The 27,543-nt window shown below is 44.5% G+C and overlaps 1 protein-coding gene across 1 annotated transcript in view; it reads left to right on the forward strand.

Annotated features, from left to right (window-relative positions):
* The window catches only part of B3GALT6 (beta-1,3-galactosyltransferase 6), a 37,312-nt gene extending 30,037 nt beyond the window's left edge, over positions 1 to 7,275 (forward strand). Inside the window, exon 2 of the mRNA XM_076356182.1 lies at positions 6,932 to 7,275. The gene's annotated coding sequence lies outside the window, so the exon portion shown is untranslated. The remainder of the gene's footprint in view (positions 1 to 6,931) is intronic.
* Positions 7,276 to 27,543: the final 20,268 nt, after the last annotated feature.

Consider the following 27,543-nt stretch of genomic DNA (forward strand, 5'->3'; position numbering starts at 1 on the left):
CATAAGGGAAGCCGGCTTCAACCCAGCCAGGCTGTCTCCCTCATATCTCCCCTGTCAGAAGACAAGGATGAGGCCTCTAGTGTGTGAAGCATAAAGAATACTGCGCAAGGTGAGCTAGGGATTGTATCCATGATAACAGAGAGGGGAAAGCCCTTTCCCCCCTGCTGCCTGCCTTCCCTTTCACCAGCTTTGGCAAGCTCTAAAGAGTCAGCTCCAACTGAGGCCCCAACTGAAACAGAAAGAAATACAACTTAAGCAATTTTCCAAACTGCAACATACAAATAAACACATTAGCCGCCATCTCCTCAGCAACCACAGAACATCATCCCAAAAGCAACACAGCAAGTCACTTATTAGAGACTTAATGAGCTGTGGAAAAATAACACTATTCATTCTCAGCTACTTATTCTCTGTCCTTTCTGAAGTCATAACTCAGGCCACCACAGAACCACACAAGCAGCATGCAAACTCATGGGCAAAGGCACAAGCTCATTTCAGCACACAAGCTCCCAAACAGTATTTGCTGGTTTGTAGCTTTGGCTATGACCTGGTTTGACTCCAGCCTCAGCTGCATTAGCCCTAAATCCAAACTGGATTGAGCTTATGAAAGCTGGAAATTACTACCAGAAGAATGGCAGGAAGAGTTATCCCTTCTAGCAGTTGATTAGCTATGTACTTCATCTTTACTTCATAAGAACTGCAGATACATCTGTGGTTCCTTTTTTCCCAGGCTGCTTTTTCTCAAAGCACATCATGAAGTGAAGGTTATTCGTATCTCAGAATTCAGAAAACCAGGTACAAGGAAATTACGTGACTTGACCACTTAAGACAGTGGAAGGATAGAAGCCATGTCGGATATGCTCCTAGACTGGCACTCTAAGCCCCCAAGCACAGTGCCTCCTCCAGCAAGCTTCTACCAAGATGGAAGGATGATTCCATTTCTACACTCTTTGCCTTACTGCTGTGGTTGGTGCTGCATCCCTGCCTTCAAAATCAGCCAGCCTGGGGTGCAGCAGGTTTGTCTGTTCTTATCCCATGTTGGCAATCTGAGATGTATCCTCAGAGAATGTGTTTATACTTCTCTGACCATCACCAATGCCTGCACCACCAGTCCAAACTCTAAATTCACTTCCCAAATGAAACAGAAGCCCTCGGTAAATGGGCACTTTTTCATTCCTCTTTGTTCTCAAGTTGCCAAGAGGCAGGCCCTGAAACGCCTCCGCGCTTTAGTGGAAATTTCTGCGCTCTGTTTTAGGCTCCTTTCAGTAACATCACTGGCTTGCACAAAGCAGCAGAACGGCAAACATGAGCACCACTTCTAGATGGAATAAAGGTATCTGTTATTGCTTTGTTTCAGATACCATCAGACCATACCGACCTTCACAATTACACTTCCCAACGGTGATGACAAGCCTCCTGTTACCAGAGAGAGCGCTCCGAGTTTCAAACACCATTCTGCATGTTGAGCAGCAGCAGTGCCTGGAGGCCTCAGTTTTGGACCTGAACTCCGCAGTACTGAAGACTGGATGCCATCGCAAGATGGAAAGTGGAGCTCCACAGTCAGTTAGCTGCCACGGAATAGTACTCAGAGCTGCATACGCTACAGCAGCCAGTGTCAATAAGAAAACGTTACCATTTCTCAGTGCCTGCCACTCAGTAAATCCACAGATGCAAGCAAATATTAGGAAACATGGTCACACCCCACGAAGCTGTTTTCTACCAAAGAAGGGATGAAGACAGACACACATCAGTGTATGTGTAATGTTTTCCAAAAGAGTCTTCTAGAATTCTTTCTTCAGCAGTTTCAAAAAGTTCACTGAACACTCCTTTCTCCCAATTTATTTTCTGTTTCACAGGGTTTTTTTCCTTGGTATCAGAACAGAAGCTGATGCTCACAAAGTGCAGAAAGGTTATGTTCGTCACAGTTTCTTTTCCTCACAATTTAACTTGGAAATGTCTAATGACCTTCAGAGATTCAAGATTTTCTGGCTCTTAATGCAAATCAGATCTGGAACCGGGGGGAGGAGTTATCTGCTATTCCATTGAAGATTCACATTCTTCACACAGTTCAGATGATGGACTGACTGAAGTCGATGGCATTCACATCTCGAAACTTAACAAGAATTGCTTCCTAACCTGCTTGTTTCAAAGAGCGGTAACAATCTAACATGAATATCAACTATTTACTTTCTGCAAAAGGTCTGCCAAAGAAAACTTGTATAAAACCACAAGTTTGTTCAAAATTTGGTCATATTCCATCTGTTCTGTTTGCAAAGGTGAGAGCACCTGTAGGCTAGTAAGGGACTGTCACTAACAGAGCTATACAATTTATAAAGAGCTGCTATGGACACATCTTTTCTCATGATTAGCTTTTCTTAGTCCTGTATAAATTAGATCCAGATATCATTCAAAGGCTCAGTTGCTTCCCTGAAAACACTTTTATAGATGGAACTGAGCTAGGAATAGCACGCGTCACTCCTTTTTCTTTCATGACTGGAAAAAAACCCCACCAAATAAAAGCCACCCATTGGTGTTTATCAATTATCTGTTTGTCTGGAATTTAGCTGCAAGCATCTTCAAATCTGATGAAGACCTTCTCTGCTCTTTCAAGACATCAGCTTGTACTAAGACCTCACAGAAATCTCAGGAGGAAAGGAGCCTGTACAGGTCTCAGGGACAGCGAGAAGTCTGATACAGATACACAAGGCACCAAGAAGAAGCGAAGCTAGTCTCTGGTTAATATTAGAGCTGGGAAAATAACAGCCCAAATCTTTATCTCCTTCTTAATGACTGGGACCAGTTCATCTTCTACATCTCCTTTCTCCTCCATGATATGAAACCATTTCTATAGAAAGGAATCATGGCTTTAAAAGCCATATTACTAATACATCAGCTTGCAAAGGAAGACTAGCCCCTGCCACAGGTCATGTGTTCATCATGACCGCAGGCTGCCTGAGGCTTTTCTTGTTTGTTTAAGAAAGAAACCCAGCACATGATAAATCTGTGGCTGCCACTGTGTGGTAAAAGTCACACCTGCCTCCCTCCTCGCTTTTGGCTGACACAAGCAATAGTACAAAAATGCCATCAGGAAGTGAAGGATGAGGCTGTGGCGGGTGAACTCCCCTCTTTAGAACAAGCGCTGCAGCACTCCAGGCAGGAATGGGCTGTTCTGCCTGGGCGAAAAAAAGACCCCACTGTCAGCTCAATGTTTAGACCAAGAGCTGGACGAATACAAAAAAACTTCTTTAAAATTTTTTATTTTAAAAGTCAGTGGTCTACTTTGTGGCAGTTCACAACTCCAGCACAGTATTGCCAAGAAAAAACTGTAACCCTCTGTCCCATGTGACAGACAGAGACTGCCATCAACTGCCCAAATCCACTGGGTTCTGCTACAGATACAAACAATAACTAGCATTGTTTCAGAGCTTCTGACAAGGGAGAATAAAGGTTTTCTCTTTGTTCGCATTAATTACGCACATCCCACTGAAATTCCCAGACCATCAACACTTCTCTAGCTTCCTTTAAGGCTCCAACCTGCAGGATGATGGGCCCCGAGCCAATAAAGAACCTGGACCTGTACTTGGACCTAAGCACAGAGAAGACTTGCTGTGCTGACACAAAGGGCTGAGTCTCAGCTGTGGCCAGGGTTTTCAGCTACTGCACTGCAAAGAGGTATACCTCCTAGCATCAGGCGGGTTTTTGCTATGAAAGGAGCTCTAGGAATGCAATACATTTTTCTATACTTTGGATCTTTGAATATAAAACAAACCAAAGGCTTCCAAGCATAGCCAGCCACTTTATTTTATAAACCAGCGTATTTCTGGAATTTGTGTTCTTCAGAAGTAAGCACTTGCCAAGACTCATGAATATCGCAGAGTTCAGAACATTGGTTACAAGGAGCTAAAAAACAGCACAAAAAACTCTGGAAAAGAAAACCCCTAACGAAAAGATCTTGCCTCACGGGGTGTGTCAGCACTGCTGTTGGAAAGTAGAAGGTAGCACATGTAGGAGGAATCTCTCTCAGGTCCGTCTAACCTTATCAAGCAATAATCACAGCAGAGCTAGCCAGCACAGAGCACAGCCATGGACCATGTATGAAAGCCATGGACCATGTATGGATACCAGAGATTATACACACAATACAGTTCCTACTATAGTCCATCGCTGCATTTGCCCATTTTCCTCATTACATTTGTTTCCAGGCCTTCTATTCCTCCTCCCAGTCCAATTTCTCAGTGCAACTGCTTGGTCAGGGCATCTTAGTGCAGAGCGCTCCCTTTTGATTGTCAAAGCTTGCAAGATGCGTGTGGATTTCATACCGGATTTGTTTAGCAAGATCTGCTGACCAGTCTCCTTTGCCAATCATGAAATATTTCTGAAAAATGAAAGCTGTGACACACTCATTCCACAACTCGGAGGACAAGGCCAAGTGGATCCTTTCCAAAAAACATTGCAGGACTAGTGACTGGCTCTCTTCTCACAGATCTAAAAACCTCATATCCCAACAAATCATTTTCCTTGAAGAAACCCCAATCAAAGCCATTAACACAGAACATGCATTTCATTTAGTGGTGGAAATGTCGTTAGAAGAATTCAGACTGAGCACTAAGTTAACTATGCGCATGTCACTGCACGGGCTGGAAAGCATCAGAACTGCCCATCGGGATCCATAAGCCCTAAAACGCTGCTAGCTAAATTTGACAGTCCCTTAGCTCAAGTGACAGCCTGTTTCTGAAGCGGAAGGCTATACATATATCTAGCATATAGTAATCAGGAATGTCTAGAAAGTGGTTACAGCATCTAGCAGAACAAAAGCAGAAAAGTTTTACGTGGTCAGTTGGTAATATAAAGAGAGGTAGGAGTTGAAATTAACCTTAAAGTTCAGTTAGGGATGGTACTGATCACAGAATCCACAACCATGGGCCAAAAATTAAACCATCAGTTTTACATAAGTTAACTCACATTATCAGAACAAAAACACATATCAAAGATTTGTACAGTAGTGGTCTTAAACACTGTAGCCTATAGTTTTGTCTCTGCTGCACGTGTGGCTGTCACATTAGAGTCCTGTATTCTTCTCACCAAACAGGAACTACAAGCTATAAGAAATTGCTTTCAAATCAAAAAGGTGAAAAGCTACTTAGCTATGGCTTTTACTGCTTGCTGCAAAAAGAGTACACAGCATAGAAAATCAGGCTCATGCTGAGCTGAGTTCTGTATAGGAGAAGTTGGCCCTGCTTTGTGTGGGGGCTGGACCGACAAACTCTGGAGTTCCTTCCAATCTATATCATTCTGTAATTCTACAATGGTCCTGTCTGTCGGAGACAACGGTCTACAATGTGCCATGAGCAGCACAAGTTCCATCACTCATCCTTTCTCGCTAGGCAAGGAATGAGACACCAAGACTTCAGCAGATAAGCCACAAAATCCGTTGTAGAAGACTGGCAGTCAGAACCTGGATAAACCCGAAGCAGGGAGCCGGTTTGTAGGCCTGTCAACCTGACTAGTAACCCCCAGACAAAAGAAATACCTATGAGGAAATATTTATTTTAGTGCACATTCCAGACTATCAGATTTCTGGCAGTTTGACTTCAGCACTCTTGGAATCACGAGCCATGGCCCAAACATGACAGTATCTCTGTGCACTCTTAATCTTATTTCACTGGGAATTGCGGCTGGCCCCAGGCAGTCTCCAAGGAATCAACTCTCTTTCTGTCTTCTTCTCATGTCACCCCAATGGTATCTGACATCCCAGGCAAACTTTCCAGCTCAGTGTTGCACACACAAATACTATTGGTCTGAATTTGCGCACATATTTTTGTGTGGATTCACTTTACTACTTTACACATGCCTGCGTGACAGAGGTCTTTTGGAGTACATCTTAGCTTTGCACTGGACTGGGATTTGCACATGATAGATTTAATTCCACTTTTGTTTATACTGACTTCAACTTGATAAATTCAGAAGAGTTGTTCTCAGCATAACTGAGTGTCAGAAGCCAACCAGACATGAAAGATTTAAAGTGGAGCAGGAAAGAATAAGATGAGCCACACTGGGACACTTTCTGGGAGTGACAATAAATGTCAGATTTTTTTCCTCTATTAGTCTTTTATCTTTGGACATTTTTAGAACCTCTCTGAAGTGAGGTACTTTCAGCCACAGATTTTTGTTCTAATTTTTCTTAAGACCTTCACACTGGAGACCTGAGCTCTGGAAATGTTCTTCCTAAGGTATTTTACAGATGGAACGAAAGGAGAAATACTGATATGTTGCAGGAAGCCTTCTAGCTTTCACAAGCTTTCTGGTTTATTTTTGCAGACACATACAGCTCAGGTCAGAAAAGCGTCCAGATTTTGGGGAGCTTCTCCAAACCCCAAGCTCTAAACACATTCATTTGTCTGCAGATGGTCTGAGAAAAGAACTGCCCTTCTCTTGAGCTCAAATCATTTGTTTGGGGAAGTATCAAACAGCTGTAAGTAAATGCCAGGGAGTTAGGTCCAAGAGTCTGCAGAGTGATAAAAGCAGATAGACCTGGACCTCAAAGAGACCAGCTTTTCCTTTATAGAAGCGCCAGTGCTGGCCTAAGCAGCTCATTTCATGAGCAGTGAGTTGGCTGGCACTGCACAGACCTTCCCAAATTATTTAACTCACTTTTCCACAGCCAGACAGGCTTTGGACAGGTGCTTAATAGCTGAGCAGGGCTAATTAAAACCAGGCTCGCAAAAGCTGACCAAGGCCAATTAAAAAACTATATTAATGATTGTCCTTCTGGAGCTCTGACAGAGCCTATGGATGAATCCTCCCAGTACCCTATGCTGTGCTGGAACCTGGGGAAGCTGCTTTAGTACTCCCCGTGCACTGAGAAAAGACAACTTGGCAGGAGGTATACCAGGCACTTTGAGATGACCTTAAGTTTGGCTTTCTTCCCCAGGGTGAAGCTGGATCGATCACCCACCTTATTTGCAAGGATGCACCCTGTCTGCTGAAACAAACTGAGAAGAAAAGCAAGTGCAACAACAAAGCACAAGCTGTTTAAAGAAACATTAGTAAGGCTGCCAGCTGTGGATTGCTGGTGCTCTGCCGGCAGGCGCCTAATATTACGGGGCTTACCACTAGACAGACACGATCACGCCAAAAGGCTGGGCAGGCAGGCAGCCTCTGTTTTCTTAACATATTCTGAACGGGATTAGTTAAGTGATGGTGTAGAGATCGATACAAAATTGAGTGAAGACAAAGCCTGCGACTGTCACTCACCACCTGAGTGATGCTGAACATCTCACACACCTCTCAGTTTCTCTCTTCATACTGGAAGATTTTCAAGGAAGCGACTGTCCTTTAGCAACTAAAGGCCTCATCTGAGGATGCTTAGTGTAAGACTAAAAATGAAAAGCAGCAGGTATGGACATCTCTTTTCCCCAGATGAAAAGCCAAAGTAGATACCCTAGAGGCTGGCCCACAAAGAACCAGCACCAAAACCATCATGAAGTCCGGAACATTTCTTTCCTCAGCTTCAGATGCACCCAAACTGCTGAAATGTCGAGTCTGCAGGAACGAGGTGGAAGAGCCAATTTTTCATTGCCCTGCTTAGGGCTGATTTGTACCACAAACTTTGATAAAGGCTGGTGAATACCCTAACACTCTGCCTGCTGACCTTTTAAAACCATACGATATTTCCTGTTAAAGATTGCCAGAAGGAAGTTAGTTAACTACAGCAATCAAGCACCCATAATTGCACTGCAAGTTAATGCCCGAGGGAGGTGAAAGACACGTTGGAGGAATTCAAACCACTTGCAGAAGAATTCTTTCAGGCTGTCTGGCCTGCAGAAACACACAAGTTGTATTCAAAAGCGAGTTAGGAAGGAAGTGACTGCGAGGGGTCATCTATTTCAACACATTGCCAGAGCAGGATAAGCCACATGAAGCTAACCCAACTTCTGCAGCAGCCAAGGGCCACCTGTGAAGCATTGAAACCATGTACTGTCCTTTATCAGTCCTACTTGAACCTGGACTATTGCAATCACTAGTCACAAGGCAGTGCTTCTTTTGAAGGCTTACTCCAAGGATTTCTCTCAAAAGCTTAAACAGGAGAGAAATGTGAGCAAAGTGATAAAAATTAAAAGACGGTTGTGTTTGTTTCTCCAGTAAGTTAAGCAAAGGATAGGGAGGCACTGCCAGACCACACAGTTCTGTTATTCAGGTATTTTTTTTTTTTTTTATAAAAGGGAGACAACTTAGTTTTTGTTTCTTTGGTTCATAAATACAGCACGTGTGTGGTCTCCGGAGAAACACACCAGCCTGGGCTTTCCTATCCCTAGTCTCTTCCCAACCGTTTTAAGGCATTGCTAATACCTGGTGGTAATGTCGTTAGTGTATTTGTGTGGGCAAGGAACATACTTCACACGGAATGACAGTAGGGCCTCTCTCCTGAAGGGACAGCTGCCCAGCCTCTCTTTTCTGTTACTGCCAGCATATTTCTTTGTGCCAGTGGTTTGGTGCCTGCGGTTAAATTCGCAGATGGCGATACTAGCTTTGGAAGGTTCAACTCCCCGGCTGGTGAGACCGGCAGAGCAGTTGTCTGTGGTAATGCCAGCACTTGCCCTGGCAACTAATCCTGCCTGCTGGATGGTGGAAACAATTAAAATAGAGCTTGTACTTTATTACAGGCCTGGAAGAAGGATATTGCTTTGGTTGCCTTCGCACAACAGAGCAAGGATAGACCTTTTGCAACAAGCATCATCCTGTGCCAGCAAGTGACAAAAGGTCCATGCTCAGGACAGCCTGAAGTGAAGAACCAAGGCTCAGATGCTAAGGAAAAAAAAAAAAAAAAGCAAGGCACCGAACGCCAGTCAATTTCATTGCAGTCTCCCATTCATTTCAGTCTTAAAAGAGACTCATAACCTCTGCAGATGAGGCACAGATGTGTCTCATACAGGGCTAGATCTAGGTAGCTGTTGCTTGTACAATACACATTACTGGTGAGGCACAACAGAAATGGCTAAGTGTAGAATTTCAGGCTTACCATTGGATTTCCTGCCTTTGCCCGGGACAAAATTATATCTGCGTCATTCAGTATATGGGAATTTCCTCTCTGAGATTATATAAATGTTATTTAAAGAGGTACTGAGTAGATTTCAAAACATATTTTAACTTTGGAAGGAATGTTTGCTATCAATTTATTCAAAATGTTGCATTTATTGGTGATGTTTGGGTTAAAGATGTTTGCCTCTGAGTTACAAGTCCTTACTATTCTAATATTTCCACAGCTTTTTTTGCTGTTACTATAATATATTAAAATTATATATCAATAGATAACAAATATATAGCATATTGTTATTGAACATGAATGCTTAGATACTGACAGAATAGAATCATTAATGAATATTAATATAAATATTTATATTCCTCAGTATGTAATCAGGTATCCTGGAGAATTCCCCCAGAGTAAATACAGGATCTCTGTGACTGTGTGTAACTCTGGCCAGCCACCCCCTCGCTCCGTGCCTCACCGCCCCGCAAACCAGCTTCATTCGAGATTGGTGACTAAGCAGTGCTGCCTACAAGGCAAAGTATAAGATGAAGGTGAGAGCTGAACGTAGCTGGCTCACCCTTCTCACCCAGGTTTGTGCCTCCAGCGCTGTGATGAGACTGCTTCCCTCCAGCCACCTGGGACCTTCCCGAGTCCCCTTTTCCAAACCTCCTGAAATCAGAGTCAGATGCAAGAATCCTCCTGACACCAGTGGGGTATGGCTCAGACTCCCTGCCTCCAGGAAGAAAGGATAAATCTACGACAGTTGCTTGAAACCATGCAAGGAAAGTACTGGGAGGAACAAGCGTGGACAGACGATAGCTCAATCCCCTGGCTTGGTCCCCACCCAGCTAGAGAGCAGTAGATGGAAGAACATAGGTAAGAACAAGCAGAACCTTATTTATGCAGAAGTATCTATTAATGCTAAACTAAACTAGGTCCATGTACCAAATCAGTAAGTCTAAGCTAACCAGAAGGTTTCCCCTCCTCCCCCATGGATGTTGCTTTTCCTGAGAAGTCATGTTAGCATGCGTTTCCACTGCTTTTGGACAACTTTGTTTCTAGTCCCAGTCACCTTTCTGCTCTAATTTTCATACTTAATGCAAAGCAGAACAGTCTCTGGTCCTTTAGGCAAGCCAGGGGACCATTCCCTCTTCCCCACCTCTTAAATATAAAAAGCATGCAGCATAATCTTCCCTTCAGTCATGAAAAATACAGTATAATCTTAAGTAAATATTAGTGTTCCACTTACGTAAATACAAACTGCCATTGAGGGCTAAAGCACTGAGCCTGTCAAAACCCCAGACTGAACGTATTTCTTTGGAAAGGACAGCAAGGGTCAGGAGTGAAAGATACTTTGATGTTCACTATGAGTTAGGGGAAGAGTTCTGCTGGAAAGAATGGGCCAAATAAGAACCTCATCCTAGAGCTCTTGGAAAAGAGGGAAAGGAAACACTGCTTAGAATAAGGTTTTCTTGATTTATTCCTGAATAAGTATCTCCTACTTGCCATTCTACCCCATTTCTTGCTGCCTGCTGGGCAGGGATATATATATAGGAATTGGTTTAGGACAAAGGTGACTAAGGTGACGGATGAAATGAGGACAGCGTCCTCCCCCTTCACAGCCACTCCAGCTCTGAGAAGAGGAGGACGATGTCATAGAACCCGCTGCCAAAACATCTCTCATTCAGATTGCCATGTTACAGAAACACTGCCTCCTGTACCTGAGCTAGGAGAGGTAATTTTCCTTCCTCATCCATTCTCTAGTACAGATACATGCTGCAGATAACTAAGGAGGTAGCGGGAAGAGACACTGTGCTGTTTACTGAATTATCGTCTAGATCAGCTGCTGCTCACAAATTTTAACGGAACTAGATATTCTGGGAGTGCCAAATCTTTAGGTTTTAAAGGCACCCATGCTTGATAACCATAAGAGATCTTCAGAGCATTCCACTTTTCATTAGTGAATCTAATGTTTCCAAATCCTCCAGCCGTATCAGGTCCCTTCACAACCCAACAGTGACCACACTGCCTTTGCATTCTTCTTTTCTTTCACTCTGGCCAAGTGCAGAAAACTTCTGCCTCCTGGGTGGAAAGAGCTGTAAAGCATTTTCAAAAAGATCTGGCACTGACTGTTTCTGTAGCCCTCTGAAACTGTAACTTCACCGAGATGAGCACTTGTCAGTGTGAAAGATAGATCTCATTTTGTGAAACGTTATTGCACCTCTTCACACAGCTTTACAGTTTCACCATCTCCTGGTGCTGATATCCAGCTCCCGGCCCCAGTCTCTCTGCTTTCATCTGGTAGAGTGGTCCTCTATTCTCATAGTTTATAACCAAGAGGTGGAGGTAAAGGGCAAAAGCCACCCAGCAGTCTGTCGGCTTCTGTACTACTGTTGGGCGTTGGCTCTTCAGAAGGTTTGCTTCAAGTCCCACTACAGATAAAGGACTTACACAGCTAATTTGACCATAGATCCATCCCTGGTTCAAGTCCTTAACCAATCATTTCCCCATGATTTCCTACAGCATCTTGGATCTATCCCACCCATTAAGTTCAGTATGATATTTATCCGATACAGCCTGGCCTTTTTATTTTCACACCTGCACTTCATCAGCTGCATATGGATATTTCTAGTAAGTTTATCCATCACAGAGTTGTTTTTCCCTTTGTCAAGAACTGGAGTGGTAACTTGTAGCTCCCATTGCACATCACAGAGTGGATAATCAAACACAAAAGCACTTAGGGCTGTAAATTACTGATGATGACTTGAATCTGTAATCACGGGGACAACACATAACATCTTATTTCCAGCTGAGTTAAGAGGTATGTCTGGCTCCAAAGAAACATTTGCTAGAAAGGGATAACAAACTCTGCTGATCAAAGCCAAACATCCCTTGGCCCATAGGATTCCCATCACCTATCATGAATAGCTAGTCCTTCATGGAGATCAAAGCACTTCATCTACACTAATGACTGAGTCATAGTCTGAAGAGGCACTGTTATTCTTCTCATTGTATTCAAGAGACCCTAACTTGGAGGAAGATAAAGCAACGTGCCTGAAGTCAGCCAAGGACTCAGAGCTACAAGCAGAACCTGCACCTTTCAGCCTCTGGTCCTGTGCTTTTCTATAACGCCCTTCTCCCCCTGGCAGAGCAGGACAGGAGGGAAGGCTGGATCCTATTACTGAACAGATTAATTCTGTCCATTTTTTATTAGTCTTTAAAGCATTAGAGACATTCTACACTTGGAACCTGGCTGCATTTGCCCCATCATTACTTTCTCTAAGCATTAATTTCAGGCCCTTTTTTTTTTTTGTCTCATGCCCTTTTATAATTCCCCTGCTCTGAGCCAAAACCCGGCTTGTTTCATAACTGCCGTAACTTTGATATAGACATTAGATTTCAGCACAGACCTTTGTCAAAAGAAGGCTTCTGAATATTGCTGACAAGAGAAGAAATCAAAGCATGCTGTGCATCTCTGCCTTCAGGTTCCTGCAGACAAGATTTGTCTTTCTATCAGATGTCTCTATTGTAGGTAGCACAGAAGTAATTGGCCGCTTACCCTTTTACAGAGCCCTTGTCTTCTGACCCCCGTTGTCCAGATATGGGAGAGCGGCAGTAAAACACACCCCATGGGAACACCAGGGGACATTCAGAAAAAGCTGAGTCCTACTTGGCAGGTAGAGCCTCCTGAGTGGTGACCTAGGAGACATTCAAGGCCTTTTATATTGATGCCCTTCACAAAAGCAATGTGAGAACATGGTGCTGCAGCTGGTCAGCCTGTACATACGAACAGGCATCCAGGTTTGTTGAATTCATGGTGCAGGCACTGCACGTTATGTCCACTCAAATCTTTCCCTAGGATCCACTAGCAGCATACACGGGTTGCCTGGTTCCGTGCAGTGATACTGCTTACCTCTATTACATGCAGGCCAACTTGCTATTTTTGCTGCTAATGCTTCTCGTTTGCCTACTTGCTAGCAGGATACCTTTCTGCATTTGTAAAGAGAACCTGAAACCACAAAGGCATTTAAATGCTAAATCCCCACTGGCCTCAGTGGGATTTAGAGCCCCAAATACCTTTGTGAATCTACAAGTGAACAAAATGCCAGGAACCAGTGATAGCTAAAGGGGGGGAGGGGGAGGGGGGGGGGGAATAGATGAGCTCAAGCTCCCAGCCTTGCAGTCAGACTAAACGAACCCAGCTTCTTCCCCCAGCTTTCCATCCTTAGTACATACAACTGTGAGCACTGGAGAATAATCACCTATATCCAGTTCCTCCTCCTAAGCCCTCCCCCACCCAACTCTGCTTTATGACACTGAAAGCACGCACAGCCCATTTTAACATTTTCCAGCCCGAGAGCTGTAGTCCAACCAGGGTGGGCAAACAAACGTCTCGTCACCGCCAAGTATGGCCCAACATTGGCTCCAGCAAGAAATTTCCAGCCACTATGGAGCCAGACACATTTACATTCCTCTATTTGAAGTAAAACCCTAATCCTTTGGAAGATTTGCAGTCTGAGCAAGAGCTGTGCTCTCACCCATGCCTTTAAGGTTTCTTTCTGTCTTGCAGCAAGGGGCAGCAGCAGACTTCCAAAGAAAGACAGGGCTGTTAAAGAAAATGGACTGGAAGTTCGTGAAGGGGGCTTTTCTTTTGTTTCAGTTCTTTGAGGGCTGTGAAGATTTTCCCCAATTTACCTTCAGGACCTCACCTCTAGCAAATGAATGAAGCCTTTTTTTCCTCCTTATTTAACCAGCAGGTAAACAAAAGTGTGTAGAAGGAAAGTGTCTTGTTTGATGCCGTCCAAAAACTAAAGATTTCACAGCAGAGCCAGCATGGGAACCCAAGAGAATTGGCTCCAGTAAGCCCATTAATAAACATTGACTTAATACACAGGTTTGTCACAATTCTGATCACTTGAAAGGGTCATTAGCAGCTTTGGCTTTCCCTGCTGGTTCTTGCCCAGAATTGTCACTCTTTTTCCCATTAGAGGATTGCATCAATTTTCACTGCATGCATTGTGTTTTGCTCCTCACCCTCCATCTATTAGCAATGGGTGGAATTCTTCTAAAAACTGGAATATACTTGTAAGTCAGAAGGAGGATGGTTCCAGCCTAGTAAGTGCATGCCTTAATGCGATAACTCTGCCTTCCCTTAGAAGTGATACACCTCATGTACATGCACTTCACTAGCAAATCAGTTCACACATGCGACATCCAGCCCTCCAGTTATATGCTTTCTTGAATGGTGGAGTATTTCCATAGACCTTAAATTTTATGATATGGCCTTCCCTGCTAAGAATAAAACAATGGGAGAAATAAACAAACAGAAAACTAGTCTTTTGTACTATGCAATGCACCAGTTCATGAACTTCCTATACGATCCAGGATCACCTAGTGATTGTCTTTTGCAGGGAAGGAAGAAGTGCTAATGCAGATGAGTATGCAGGGAATTCCTTCTGGAACTGCTGAAAACACTCAATACCCTGCCCTTCTCTTCGATTCTAAGCTCACAGCCTGACAACCCACTTCTCAGCATTTCTCAGCACTTCATGGGAACCAGGACATCCAAATGGACAGAGGACATGGCTCCATGCTTCACATTGTCCTGTCCACTCAGACAACAGGCCAGAAAAAAAACATTTTGGAGTAAACCGTGGCTGAGATGTTTGAACTCAACAATAGGAGCAGCAGAGCCTACCAGGCCTTGAAACTTGTCACAGCCCTGCACAAGTCCTAAGTGCTAAGCGGACTGTCTAAAGCACAGAATATTAGCTCTGGTTATACCTGGAAAAGCCTAAGAGAGCAAATTTCCACATTTCTATGCATGCAAAAGTGTAGAGTGGCTATTTCTGGGACCCACGGCGCTGGATCTAGCCAGGCATCAGGCTGGCAAGGCTTTGGCAAGCTTCCTGTGGCCACCTCTGCCAGCACGCCAGGTGCGTTAGCACATCCAAGCCTGCACCTTCCCTGTGACACCCAGCACCCTCTCCTGTTTCACTGCTGAGGTGAGGCTGCACCGATTACAGGAGAGCTTTGGGGAGAGCACATGATGGTTATTGCCCAGGCTGGGACTCCAGGATGTGGTTGTGGCCTGGATCTCAACCTTGGCCCCCAGGCAAGATCACTGTAAGTATAAGGGCTCTCACTTCCTTCCTGACCAAGCCCGAGGACTAGAAGCAGTCTCAGAACGGGTCAGTGAATGCCTTTTCACTCCTGGAATTCCATACAGATTACCTAGCAAGCCATAAATTAGTCCTGCTTCTGGATTTCCAGTCAAGGGCTTGGACTTGCTGACCTAGTCTCTTGTTTCTTTCAGCACAGACATTGTGAAACTCTGACTTTCCTGTTTTCTCGCTCCTTAAAAAAAAAACCTTAAAAGAACCTTAAAGGTTCTTTTGCTGGCTAGCCTTATACATCAACTTTCCAAGCAACATTACCACAATGGTTTCTCCTTTCAAATGTCAGAACCAAACACTCCTGTTTATTTTGTGTCTGCAGACAGTTCATCTACTCTTTTCAGGAGGATGAGGGAGTATTTGATGTAGGGAGCAAGGGTTAAAACTGGGGGAAAACATGTTCATTCCATGCTAAGGCATTATTCTTCCCACACTTGACTCAGATCACCTCGCCACTGCCAAGGTAGCTGTGAAAATAGAGTGAATAAACCTGCTGCAAAACTCACACATACAGTATTCTAATTATTTTAGCTTTGCCCAGCTACAGGAGCATGGAAGACTGTCTTCCCAGCAGTAACGGAGGTCTTCTCTGCTCATACTCTCCAGCTCCTTTTGATCATTTGCTCTGCCCTTCTGAGGTTGGGCAATACGTGACTGAGTGGTGGCAGTGGTGCTTCCTGAGGCCTGCAGTGACAGTTGCCTACATGTTGGCCCTTGGTTCTCTGGGCCACTGAAGTCCTGTTGGAGTCCTGGCTGAAATCGTGGCATATTTGCCTGCATAGCAAAGAGCCAAGAGGAACAGATAGCGGGAAAGATAAATGTATCTTTATAGGAAATCTTCAGTTCATGCCAAAGATGGGGATTCTCCCATCACAATTTAGGGTCTCTGTTTCCCCTCCTGAGGACCTTTCTGTGAAAGGTTTGAATTAAAAGATACATCTGCAGAAGTCCACTCTGTAGGCAGTACTGACCACGCCTGTTGCCGTATCCTGACTGTAAACAACATATGCCCCCAAGTTCCCTTGCTGGCTCGGGCATATTGCAAAAACAGTTCCCTATAGTTTTCTCACTGCACTTCATATCACTGGATAAATGTAATAACATACAGTAATAAATTAATTATTTCGGTTTCAGATCTTGTAGCATGTGAGAATAGCAGCTCTGGAAACAGACACATTCCAACAGGATTACAGTTAAGTGGTTAATAACCTCTGATGAGGATCATTAGAATCTGAAAGGAAAAACAAAACAATACAGAGGAAGGGGAAAAGGGAAAGGCAAGCTGGCTCTTGTTCCACAGAGCTATGGCATCTGCTGCTGAACAATTCTAGCACTCAACCAATTGCAATACCGTACAGGTCCTTCCCGCTCCATGCCTTTTCAATCTTTGTCAGGGTATGGGCTACACTTATTTCAGGCTAACACTACCATTCCCAGCTCCTTCCTTACTATTGTGCTTAAATCACACCCAGAAGAGAAAACTAATCCAGCTTGTACCATCCCAGTTAACTGGGCAACGACAATCTCAACACATTTGACCCTCTCAAATGGGCAAATATTAGACAGATAATTTCTGATCAAGTTGTGATGAGACTATCACATTTTCCAGTTCTTTGACATACTGTGTCACAAAAATAATTTCTGCTTGCCCCAAAAAGTAGTAAGTCTGTGGCAGAGCCAAGACCACTGCAGGATAACCTCCCCTTCCCCTCCCCGTCCCCCCCAGACCTGTTTAGAACATTGCTCCTTACAGCAAAGTGTCTAGCTGCTAATACAAAATAAACATCAGGTCCATTTTGCCGGCAGGAGAAAAAGCCCTAGCTCTCCACATAGAAGGGAGCTTGTACTTGTGGAATACCACGAGGAATCATTCTATGATTCTATGAATATCTCCATGCTGCCCTCACAGCAGTTTTTCTGAGAGGGCTCCGTGGGTTCTGGCTGGGTGGAGTAAGTCTGAACAGGAGATGGTGCAGGGAAGCAGTCAGCTCTTCTTGATGAACCTTTGCGTTCCTTTAGGTTTTTTTAATATGTTGAGAAAAAGGCACAAGCAATTTTGACAGCTTCTTTACAGCATTTTCCAGAAGCCTGAAATGGGATTCAAGTGACAAACCTCTAAATTCCTGTAAAGTTCCTCTGTATGCCATGGCAAATTAGGAATTTGCTGTCCAAACCACACATACTGAACTGGCCCTGATCCTGCTGCATTGACATTCTGATGTGTTTTCCTTTCCCTCCGTTTCATTCCCTTTGGCCAACTACAGTTGTTACACATCTGTGAATCATGACTTCCTAGTCATCGAGGCTGACCCACTAATAACAGCATTATTTGCATTATAGTCAGCCTATTTTGCTAGACGTTGCGCAAAAATCTAGAAAATGACAGACCTTGCCTCACAGAGTCATCAATAGAATTAGACGTCTGTTCCTTCTTACACAGAGAAGCGGGAGGTTCTTGAATTCACGTACGTGTTTGTTCAGTGGTTGTCTGAAAATGGTACTCTGAGCAGTCCCTCGATTAACTAGCTTCCACACCATGCCAAAAGACCACCCTTCATAACTGGATTTGCCTCTCATCATCAGAAAGGTCAAGGAAGCAATAGGCCATGAATGTTGAATCATCCTCTTGCTGCAAGAGAATGTGATAAGGAACATGCTCTGCTGCTGTTTATGCTCTCTCTTAATTGGACCTGCCCTGAAGAGCGCTCCTTGTTTGTGCACATGCTACCCTGATAATCTACGATGGCCACTTTATTTTAGAGTGACTGATATTTTTCAGAGCTGAAGAGGAACACTTTTGCAATGCTCATAAGTACACAAATGATGGATGATCTGTCTTTCTTTCCTTCCCTCACCACTCATCCCACCCTCACTGCCAACTGTATGTGAATCGACATGGACCAAGATCATGTACACTAAAAGAACCCCAGTGAAGTGAACCGCCTGAAATAGGCATGGAAGTGCTTTAAGGTTTAGCAACATCAGGCTGAGCATAGCAGATATTTTGGTCATCTCTTCCACTTGGGAAGCACAAATATGGTACTGCAGGTAGTCATGAAAAAGTTGCTAACGTACCAGTTCACTGGGTGTCATCTACAGGTAGCTGAGGATACTCGGTCTGCCTTGCCTACTTGTGATTCATCAGTCAGGTAAATAACATCGATGAGATGTTATTGCCTTTTTTCCCCAGACTGAATTGGCATTTAAACATGCAGATTCATTATTGGTTTTCCATATCACAAATCAACAAGAAGACAAGAAAGAGTTTGCACGGTAAAATTGAAATGGATGCTAACAGGCATGTCAAAGCTACTAGATCGTTAACATTTTCTACCATTTTTTTAATTAAAAAAAATTTAGATAGCTCCAAAGATGTTCAGTGCATTCTTTTAAGCAAAATTGACCTTTGAACATTTACATAAATAAAAGCTATTTGCACTACTGAAGAATGTTTCCCTCCCAACTGTACACAAGAAGGGTCATGTCAATTAGCAAAAAAGATATAACTATCATGCTCTGACATCTGCTGGGGGAAAGTGCTTAAATATTTACTGTCCATATTCATCACCTAGAAGTTTTTTCAAACAAGGTACAAGGGGAGAGGACAGAAACCCTCAAAGCTGTTAGCTCAAGAGAACGCGAATTCTCTGGGCTATGCACTCCAGTCAAATCTTGAGCTGGGGGCTGGCCATTGCTATAAGGGGGGAGAGCTTTGTTTTATGCAAGGGGTCAAAACAGATGGTCTGATTTCTGGCCTGAACAATTTCAAATGAAGCCTTATATCTGCTCTTCAGTTGAGAATATTTCTAGATCAGACTGCTTCAGACGCCCAAAGACCTCTCTTAAAATCCGCACTCTCAGACTCTTCCCAGCACTGCCACTTTGAACGGCCCAGGCCGCATACTCTCTCCTTTCCCCACCTCTGTGGAAGCCATCTATGTATCCGAAATAAAGCTTCCCTATATCAGGTAAAACAGCCTCAAAACTGGGTGCTGAGCGTCCACAGCCCTCCAAGAAGCATCCTGCAGCCGATCAGCTACCACTGCCTACATATTTGAACCAAAAGGGATATGTTTCTTGCTGGCAGACTGTGGAGACTTGCTGAACCTAAGCCAAGAAAATAGATGAGGCAAGGGGTGTTAAAAGCTACCGTCTCGCCTCTTCTACACATTACACGCACGAGTGCCTTCAGCACCCAGGGCCCGGGGCCCAGACAATTCGCTGAAAGTCTAATGCATTTCAGATAAGGCCTTTGACTATTACCTGGATTGACAGCCAGAGAATGGGAGGAAAAATCCAGGCTCCGGCCTACTCAGCCGAGCAGAAAGCATCCCAGTTCACGGGCTAACCTAGGTCAAGTGATTTGGCGCCTGCGGTGTATTAAAGCTATTTACAAGAGAAGAGAGGGAGGGATTTACAGAACTTGAAGGGAACCAACTCTCCCAGTGAAAACTGTTTTTATTATTTTAATTCATGATATGTCCTGGCTCTGTGCCCATGGTCAGGGTTGGAAAGGCACTGTCTTTAGTAGAGACAACGGAAAAAAATGAACAATATTTCTAAACCCCCTCCATTTCACAACTACCCAGCTCACGTGCTTTGCTTTCATTCTATGGACCATCCCCAGAAAGCTGTGCCTTCAGGCTGGAGGGGGAAAGAGCTCCGTAAGTTCCCAAAAGCCACATGCATTTATACACACTCTCAGACATATCTGAAAGTACCCGGACAAGGGTGTGAAAGGACTACCATGTTCAGAGCCCACGTCGGAAAGACAAACACGTCTCTCGTCCAGAAAGACATTGGTGCAGACGCTTCAGTAAATCTCTCCCAGTCAAAGCCAAACTGGGAACTCCAGAAAGACAAATGCTCTTGTGAGGTTTCAGCCATCTCCCATTTGAGCTGGAATGGTGTTTCACACATGGTCATGGGACCCCCCGGGTATGCCTGGGGGACAGACTGCAGAACCTGCCAAAATGCTGAAAGCTAATGAAACGCTTGGGACTGGTGGAGTTGACTCTTAACTCTTTCCAAGGCTTAATTTCTTAGAATAAGCCTTACCCGTTAAATCCTAATGTACCCCCCTGCAACACAGTATATCATCCTCTCCTCGTTTGACTGTCAGCCCAAAAGCAGAGACGGGGCACAGTCACTGCCGGTGGCAAAGGTGGGCTGGGAGCTCCAGAGCGACAGTAGCCAGTGCACTGTCCTGTACCAGCGTAAAGCTCCAGAGTTCTCCAGACACTGTTTATCCCAGTAGGAAAACCGAAGGGGGAATTACTCCTTCTGAAGGAACCGGACACGCATCCTCTTTTGGAGACTTAGAAAGCTGCCTTTCCCACCACTTTTTGTTTGTCTTCCAGTTATTGTGTGCCATCACTGGCTATAAACTAGCTGACACTTCTGCCAAGTCTGTTCACCACGCTACTTCCCAGCTGAGACACAGGTCTTGCTTCAAGTTTCCATGGGGGGCTCGTGCCTCGTGCTGGGATGGGAGCTGCCCGCCATGCGAGTGACAACAGTCCTGTGTGGGACAGGCTTGACACCTCGTGACCCTGCTGCGGCTCTAGATGTGAGCAGACAGGGCTGGGAGGCTCTGTATGAATTACACGCAGCAGACTGGAACCCGCACCAGTTCAGTGATCGCATTAGTCCTCATGGTTTGATCTGAGCACAGACATACCGTCTCAGGACAATAAGCATAATCATTCTCTAGAACATCTTGACTCTTTCTCCTCTGCTTCTATTTTTGCTTTTCACTTTTCCTTTCTCTTTTTTTCTTCCTGGGTTGTTTGTTGGGAAATCTAATATTCTGTGACCAACTCGCCCCCCACCCTTGTCTGTCCCCCCCACCTCCCATCCCCTTCTCACTTTGATCTTCAGATGAAAGAGCAGAAAAGAGCACAAGCTGGTGACAGTAAGAAAATGAACAGACACGTGGAGAAAGAGAAAAGACCCACTTACAAAGAGGAAAAGTAATAGCTATTCCTCCACTTGTGATGGCCCCCACATGCAGCTCTGTTCCTTGATTCTCTGAACTTGTCATAAAAATCTGACAAATGTCCCTGACTGACCAATGCACAGTTTTTGGAGTAATTTGGGAACCCCCAATTGTGGACTACCATCCAAAAATGTGTTTTTCTTACAATTAGTTCAACTGATCTCTGCTGCAAGGCTCCAGTTCTATCATTTTTCTCCACTGCTGCAGTATCAAAGCACATCACAGGGTTATTGAAACAGCTGCTCCTCATTGCAGAGGAAAATCAAGTCCCATAGCACCCATTCTGCGCTGGCTTACTGGATCAGTGCTGCCTAGATAGCAGGAGTGCCACAGGATAAACCGCCAAGAGCACCTCTCTAAGTCCTTAGGCTTTATCCTTAGAAAACTTCCTTTTCAGTTCTGAGTCAGAATCTGCTTAGCTGAGAAATACGAGCAGGACCTTACTCTGACACAGCATAGATGCTCTGCAGCTTTAAGATCGATGACTGAAATGCATTTTTTTTTTTTTTCTGGTGGCTGTGATGCCTCACATGTATTAGGCCAGGAACTTGATTTTCCAATATCCCATAGACACTTACCCGTGGCCCACTCTCACTGTTGTCTGATTCAAGAGCAGGGTAAGGACAGCCTGTACAAGCAACTACAGTCCTCCGAGCCCCTGACATCCTTCTCCCCAGTAAGTATAGGTGCAGAGCGAAGCATACCATTTTGCTGCTCAGGCTCAGTTTCTACGATGAACAGGATAGTTTTGGTCTGCAGAAAAATAGCCCAGGCCCTTTTTTTTTTTTTTTTTTTTTGTGAGAATTGCCTAAAAAAGGGCAAAATAAATGGCAGGGGGAGTGGACGTTGCCTACTGCAAAACAAGGGCTAAACCCAGCATGCCCATGGGTTGTTAACTCACTATGGCTGTCAGCACTGATCATAATCAATTGGTCCCTCATCACAGGACAGCAAATGGTCAGGCCGCAGCATGCCCCACAGAATCAACAGGCTAATTATTATACTCGGTCTCCCTGGAATAAGCCTGCTATTAAACTCCCAGAAGTCTCACAAAGCTAAGACATTGTCCTCCGGCAATGCCAGAGAGGGGCCCAAGGAGGCCCAGAGCAGTATCCCTGAGGTTTCTCTGTGGTACTTCTATCGTGCATTTGTGTTTTAGCAATGAGGAATAACACAGTGCGGCAGTGTGGACATCTCTGCACAGAGCAAAGACATGGTGTCGTAACGCTTCCCGAGACTCTTCGTGACAAACCCTCTTCCATACCACTTCCCCTGTCCAGACTCAAGAGGATTTTCTGTCTTCCCAGAATGAGGAGAGGAACACAGCAGTTCTCCCGGTATGGGTTCTGAGCAGTGACTATTGATTTACCAGGCACATCATTTGCAAAATGTTAAAGATTGTCTCTTCTGCAACAGCCTGCCCTGCCTACCACAGCAGCCCTCTTCGGCTCTGCCCTGCGCGGCTCATCCTGCTGCTGGCAGGGGGCCAGCGCTGTCACTCAGCGTAAGGCAGATTCCTTGTCAGCATGCTCTTTAGCCATCACAACACTGTCAGCCCTGGCGCCTAGGCAACTGTGGGAGGATGCTTAACGAGGTCCAATTTGTCTGGCTGTAAGGGAGGAGAAGCCAGGGACGTGTTGCAGGATGTGTCCTGAAAAAGAACTGAGCGCTTAAGGCAAAAGCTGTGGGACCCAAGGAGAAAGATACAGAAGCTAAAGCAACAAATAGCCTCTTCTTCCCCTACCCTCTCCCTGTCCCCCCAGGAATCTTACGGGTTAAACACAGGCCCCTCTGTCTCCACGCACAGTTCTGTCTCCTCTCTCTGAACTCCTTAATCTCTTTTTGCAACTCCTGGCTTTGCACCTACTCTATAAACAGTCTTCTGCTTAGCATGGCTAAATGCATTTTTATCTAGCACACGGTAATTAAGACATTTAGAGTGAGGCACTTTTATTCTGCTTCCTACCAGCAGCATGAAACTCCATGCAGCTATTATGTGCACGTTGGGGATAACTGTGACGCTCTGCTTCCCTGAAAATTCCTCCAGCCAAACGTTATTACAGTGCAACGATTCACCTGTCTCCTTGTAAATCCTGCAGCTTTAGCCACACCATCCTCACGCCTTTCTGCCAAGCTACATCCTGCTTTTTTAATATAAGTGACTAATTCTCCACACTACTTTGCGTCACATTAAAAGGTTTTACTCGGGGCTGTGTCTGGTTAAAACAAAACAAAGCACAGCAAAAATTGCTTCTAGCTAAAGAAACATTCTTTCAATATTATATCACCATTCCTTTCCATCACATCTCACATTACGATTCCAAGGCACTGAATGAGAGCACATTTTACCCCTAAGTAGAAGATGGGTAATCCTGATTTCCCATGAGTTCATAGACACCCACGGTAGGGAAGGGGGGGCGGAATTTCCACTTTAATCGGGATGGGAAAGATGAGTTCAGGTGGAAACGCAGAAGCTTTCCCTTGACACACTGGCCCATCACCCCGAATCACCAAATGAGAATGATTACTTCACCCAGCTTCACTTGACTTCAGTCAGGAAAGCACCATATCTCCCAGGTTAAAATCAATAGTCGGGCTATTCATGCAGGATTTAGGTAATGAAATATAGCTGCCTCTGCTAAAAATCAAACTAAGTCAGTACTGTTGCTCACTGGGATTTTTTTAACCTGGAACAAGAACAGGTTAGAGCAGTTACAAAGGTGAGATAATCCCGGACATTTGGGGATGGAAGAGCAGAGCAACCTGTGCAGAGGGCTTCACTTTGCAGAGTGCTGAGGATGGAAGAAGATGCCTTACACAAGATCTCTTTTGCTCTCTTGTTTAAACTACCTTCTTACTACTTTATTTGCAAAGGTACGTTAGAGGACATCTCCTGCGTGGACAGATCAGCCTTTCACATAAAAGGCTGTCAGTTACTGTCACCTTGAATTAATGGAAACAATCGCCTGCCAGCTTGCATTAGCTCAGAGAGGTTGGAATCAGGTTAGTGATCTGCCTGTTAAATTACCAGAAGGCTATTGTTTAATCATATCTTCCAGCAAAGAATTTTTTGCAATCTTTCCATGGGAGTTTGCTATCAAATGTGAGCCTGGAAGTGCGTGAGAAATGGAGGATCCTTGCCCCATCATGAAAACTATTTAATCTACTCTCTCAAACATTAACAATTAAAGACAGGGTAGGAACACACTCCTTTGGTTGAGAATCTGATTCAAACTCCTTTTTCACCTTGAGAACTCTGGGGAACTTTGGGGCACTCAGTGATTTGATCCTAGCTTATTTTAAATCCTAGTGGATTCAAACACTTCCAGATCAGAAAAACATCCACAAAAGCAGGGTGGCTTTAGCTGAACTGAATCCCTTCCATACCTTCCCAACTCAGTGTGACAAATCTGACATCACAGTTGAATCAACGGAAAGATACTTAGAGTCTTGTCTTACTACAAATCCATGAAAGCATTTAGATCTTCCTGGCCTGCTTTTGACTATGGTTGATGCTCCCAACTGCTCTTACTCCAACATGCTTCCTTTTTCTGCATCCAGACAAATATGACAACGAATCCAAGGCCTGAAGAAAGCTTATGTGGTTCACCTGATTTCTGCTTACTATTGAAATGAGCATCTGAATCCCTTTTGTGATTGAGAACTAGCAGAGACCGAGGTACAAACCAGCACAGTAACGAGCACACGACTCGGCGAGTATTCAGTCACGGACTCTGCCTCTGCAACACAACAGCTGAGGTTCAGGCAGGAACTTGCCCCCCCTCCAAATGACCATGACTGCCAATGATACTGCTGATCTCACAACTACAGGAGACCCCGATCACATACGCTGGGGCACGATTGCCTCATTTAATCCCCTGCCAAGCTCTGCACAAGGTTCTGTTGCGCACCACCACAGCACGTCCCCAGTGATTTCAGTAAGGTACCCCAAAGAGAGGGGCATGCTTCTCCCAAAAGGGGATCTGCATCCTAGACTCCTCTGAGCACTTTTTACTCATGCAAGTAGATGGATCAGCTTCAGCAAGACTCAGAACACAGAGTTTGCAAGAGCGACTCATAATGAGCATTAAAGTTTTGTCCCTCATGTGCATTGACTGTGAGGCAGTATGTTGGTTTGGGTAGGGGCAAGGGAGGCAGGAGCAGCCAGCCTTCCTGCAAAATCCATTTGTAGCTGTGGCTGGGGGCACAGTGTCAGGAGACAGTTTCCATGACTGCAGGGAGGCAGTGGCATGTAATGTTGCGCAAGACACACGAGCTGTGGGTTAGCAGAGCTCAGCCCAGGGTTTGTGTTGCGCCTATGTGCCTCAGGTCATCTCGGGAAGCACCTGCTGTGTAGGTGCCAGACAGAGATGATATCAAATGAAACTTTGGCACCAAAATTGACATACTTCTGCAAAGCCAATTTACATTCCTTGCCCTGGGCTTCTGGAGCCAAAAAAAAAAACAAAAAAAACAAAAAAACTTTGGATCCGAACTTGACTCCGTGGCTCCAGTTTGCCTAGCATACTTTCCCTGGTATAACGCTAAAATGAGGTTCTGGCTCACAGTGCTGTGTCCTAGAAGAGTCCCCAGTGAGTATTGCAAAGTCTATCATAAGAGCAGACTGGGAACAAGACAGCAATTATGAGATTGTGATGAAAAATGGTCTATTTGTTGCATTGCCCAACCCTGTTCCCATCTTTGTCCTCAAGGGCTTCTTTGCAGACACTGTGATTTGCTTTTTTTCTTAACGATGTTGGTTTGGAAGAGAGACTCCTTTTTTTCCACCCTCCTGACACACAGTCCATGTGATCCCTCCTTCCCTCCCTCCTGCATTGCACGCTCTTCCCTGTAGCAGCCCCGATTCTCAGCAAGGGAGATCAGCAGATTCACAGCTCTAGAAATCCTACCCCAGAGATGAAGAAACATCAAACAATACTTGAAGTTTTATTGTTACCAAATCGACTCTGTTGGCTGCTGATAGAAAATAGAGTTGGATAATCCACGTTTTCTGGTCTTGAATCTTCCTCACATTATACTACGAGTTATTGCTTGTACCTTTACAAAGCTGGTTTGAGAATCCCCTTCTACTGCAAGGGCTCCAGCAGCTTCCTATACATGCCCTGTCCAAGGGTAGCTGACAGAGCGTAGTGGATACAGCCTGGCTTTTGTCTTGATCTTTCAGCTTCACAGTCTCAGACAAATATGTGGCTTGAGCATCCAAAAATCCATTCTTTTCTTATACCAATAGCTAACAGCTTGGTGCCCCACCACCTCCATTCCCAATGTAAAGCAAAAATTAATAACCCAGCACTAGTTTGTTTTCATGTAACATAGTACTGATGTAATAATATAAAATAACATACAATATTACTGCTGCATATTATAATGCAATTTATTCATTTGCCTGCTTGTTTTGTCTTTTGTCCACTTGTTTCATGAAGGCACCGTCTTAATGTAACTCTGTATTAACACAAGAGTTATTTTAACAATAAACATATTTCTTGTTGCTTAGACTTCTCATTCAGACCTGGCAAACACTTATGGGCATGTTCTAGCTTACTGAAGCGCAGGATGAGGACTTTGGTTTTCCAGTTTTGTCTGTTCACTCTGCCTTCTGTAGCATTCCTACATGCTAGCAGACATCACCAGGAGCACACAGGTTCTTTCCTGGCAGTTTCTTTCTGCTTCTCAGCACACGTTCTGCCCAAAAATACTCATACATAGTTCTTCTCATGCTTAACTGCCTGTGTCTGATATGTTCTTGCTGTCTCCTTTCTGCCTCTGTGGTCCTTCTGACCACCTTTCCTCCTCTGTGGTCCTTCTGACCACCTTTCCTCCTCTGCTTTCTCTCCCCCCACTCCACAGCCCCATCCTTCTGCATCTGAACTGTGTGGACACAGCTCAGCCCTGGCACGTCGTACACAGACCCTGTGATTTGATGGCTCCTACAGTTTCAGCGACCTGATTTTCTAAAGGAGCTTTGTAGCTTCTTACATTTCTCCTGAATGAAGAGCAGGTCTTACTCTCACAGCACCAGAGAAGTTTCAGACAGCCCATAGCATCGTAATATTAACCTGTTATGCTCTTTGAGAGTAGTACAAGCTTTTAAAAAAAGGTTCTTAAGAAATCAGACTTCTGTTTTTATTGGACTCCACGAAAGCCAAGGGCAGCCAGAATTATATGAACTTAAATTTTTCAAAAACTCCCCCTTGGCCTCTGCAGTTTCTACCCAAAGCAAATACGCTCAGGCTATAAGGCTCGGCTGAAATGAAGGTAATACTCATTAGAGTATAAAGGCTTCACCTTTATGAGTAAGGCAACAGAAATACCACTGAACT

Source organism: Aptenodytes patagonicus, chromosome 19 (assembly GCF_965638725.1).
Source record: "Aptenodytes patagonicus chromosome 19, bAptPat1.pri.cur, whole genome shotgun sequence".
Taxonomy (NCBI): domain Eukaryota; kingdom Metazoa; phylum Chordata; class Aves; order Sphenisciformes; family Spheniscidae; genus Aptenodytes; species Aptenodytes patagonicus.